The sequence below is a fragment of the Schistocerca gregaria genome, chromosome 5 (assembly GCF_023897955.1).
Source record: "Schistocerca gregaria isolate iqSchGreg1 chromosome 5, iqSchGreg1.2, whole genome shotgun sequence".
NCBI classification, from domain to species: domain Eukaryota; kingdom Metazoa; phylum Arthropoda; class Insecta; order Orthoptera; family Acrididae; genus Schistocerca; species Schistocerca gregaria.
This window is the reverse complement of record NC_064924.1, coordinates 20,174,165-20,176,450: the sequence shown is the minus strand read 5'-3', so window position 1 is coordinate 20,176,450 and position 2,286 is coordinate 20,174,165. Positions and strand designations below refer to the sequence as shown.

The following is a 2,286-nucleotide window of genomic DNA, read 5'->3' as shown; positions in this document are numbered from 1 at the left end:
TACTGGTCTTCAAGGGAACGAACAAAGCGTAGACTGTTTGAGACATTACTCCTATGGAGGAAAGTGCGCATGGTGACCGTTGTATTCAATCCCGATGCGATTTCTGTGTTTCATCAACACTCAGATAGTCTACAGACTACAGAATGCCTTCAGATGTGCATCGGAAACTACTACTGGTCTTCCAGGGAACGATCAAAGCGTTAACTGAAACTTCCTGGCAGATTAAAACTGTGTGCCCGACCGAGACTCGAACTCGGGACCTTTGCCTTACGCGGGCAAGTGCTCTACCAACTGAGCTACCGAAGCACGACTCACGCCGGTACTCACAGCTTTACTTCTGCCAGTACCTCGTCTCCTACCTTCCAAACTTCTTTCAGAAGTGCTAGTTCTGCATGGTTCGCAGGAGAGCTTCTGTAAAGTTTGGAAGGTAGGAGACGAGGTACTGGCAGAAGTAAAGCTGTAAGTACCGGGCGTGAGTCGTGCTTCGGTAGCTCAGTTGGTAGAGCACTTGCCCGTGAAAGGCAAAGGTCCCGAGTTCGAGTCTCGGTCGAGCACACAGTTTTAATCTGCCAGGAAGTTGCATATCAGCGCACACTCCGCTGCAGAGTGAAAATCTCATTCTGGAAAGCGTTAACTGTTTGAGACACTACTCCCATTGAGGAAAGCTCGCATGGTGTATGTTGTATTCAATCCCGATGCAATTTCTGTGTTTCATCAACACTTTGAAGGTCCACAGATTACACAATGCCTCCAGATGTGCATCGGAAACTACTACTGGTCTTCCAGGGAACGATCAATGCGTAGACTGTTTGAGAATTACTAACACGGAGGAAAGTGCGCATGGTGACTGTTGTATTCAATCCCGATGCAATTTCTGTGTTTCATCAACACACAGATATCCCACAGATTACAGAATGCTTCCAGATGTGAATCGGAAACTAACACTGGTCTTCCAGGGAACGATCAAAGTGTAGACTGTTTGAGACATTACTAACACGGAGGAAAGTGCGGATATTGACTGTTGTATTCAATCCCGATGCAATTTCTGTGTTTCATCAACAGTCTGATAGTCCACAAATTACAGAATGCCTCCAGATGTGTATCGGAAACTACTTCTGGTCTTCCAGGGAACGATCAAAGCGTAGGCTGTTTGAGACTCTACTCCCATGGAGGAAAGTGCGCATGGTGACTGTTGTATTCAATCCCGATGCAATTTCTGTGTTTCATCAACTCTCTGATACTCCACAGATTACAGAATGCCTCCAGATGTGCATCGGAAACTACTTCTGGTCTTCCAGGGAACGATCAAAGCGTAGACTCTTTGAGACATTTCTCCCATGGAGAAAAGTGCGCACGGTGATTGTTCTATTCAATCCCGATGCAATTCCTGTGTTTCATCAACAGTCTGATAGTCCATGATTTACAGAATGCCAACAGATGTGCATCGGAAACTATTACTTGACTTCCTGGGAACGATCAAAGCGTAGACTGTTCGAGACATTACTCTTATGGAGGAAAGTGCGCATGGTGACTGTTGTATTCAATCCCGATGCAATTTTAGTGTTTCATCAACACTCTGATAGTCCACAGATTACAGAATGCCTCCAGATGTGCATCGGAAACTACTATTGGTCTTCCAGGTAACGATCAAAGCGTAGCGGAGTGAGCGCTGATATGCAACTTCCTGGCAGATTAAAACTGTGTGCTCGACCGAGACTCGAACTCGGGACCTTTGCCTTTCGCGGGCAAGTGCTCTACCAACTGAGCTACCGAAGCACGACTCACGCCCGGTACTTACAGCTTTACTTCTGCCAGTACCTCGTCTCCTACCTTCCAAACTTCTTTCAGGAGTGCTAGTTCTGCATGGTTCGCAGGAGAGCTTCTGTAAAGTTTGGAAGGTGGGAGACGAGGTACTGGCAGAAGTAAAGCTGTAAGTACCGGGCGTGAGTCGTGCTTCGGTAGCTCAGTTGGTAGAGCACTTGCCCGCGAAAGGCAAAGGTCCCGAGTTCGAGTCTCGGTCGAGCACACAGTTTTAATCTGCCAGGAAGTTGCATATCAGCGCTCTCTCCGCTGCAGAGTGAAAATCTGATTCTGGAAAGCGTTAACTGTTTGAGACACTACTCCCATGGAGGAAAGTGCACATGGTGTATGTTGTATTCAATCCCGATGCCATTTCTGTGTTTCATCAACACTTTGAAGGTCCACAGATTACAGAATGCCTCCAGATGTGCATCGGAAACTACTACTGGTCTTCCAGGGAACGATCAATGCGTAGACTGTTTGAGA

At 46.9% G+C, this 2,286-nt stretch overlaps 4 non-coding genes across 4 annotated transcripts; 2 read left to right on the top strand and 2 right to left on the bottom strand.

The window, feature by feature from the left end:
- Nucleotides 1-232: 232 nt before the first annotated feature.
- Nucleotides 233-307, bottom strand: Trnat-cgu (transfer RNA threonine (anticodon CGU)). Its single transcript has one exon. It is a non-coding gene; the product is annotated as a tRNA-Thr (tRNA).
- A 173-nt stretch (nt 308-480) lies between these two features.
- On the top strand, nt 481-555 carry Trnas-uga (transfer RNA serine (anticodon UGA)). Its single transcript has one exon. It is a non-coding gene; the product is annotated as a tRNA-Ser (tRNA).
- A 1,147-nt stretch (nt 556-1,702) lies between these two features.
- Nucleotides 1,703-1,777, bottom strand: Trnas-cga (transfer RNA serine (anticodon CGA)). The gene has a single exon. It is a non-coding gene; the product is annotated as a tRNA-Ser (tRNA).
- A 174-nt stretch (nt 1,778-1,951) lies between these two features.
- Trnas-cga (transfer RNA serine (anticodon CGA)) lies at nt 1,952-2,026 on the top strand. The gene has a single exon. It is a non-coding gene; the product is annotated as a tRNA-Ser (tRNA).
- Nucleotides 2,027-2,286: the final 260 nt, after the last annotated feature.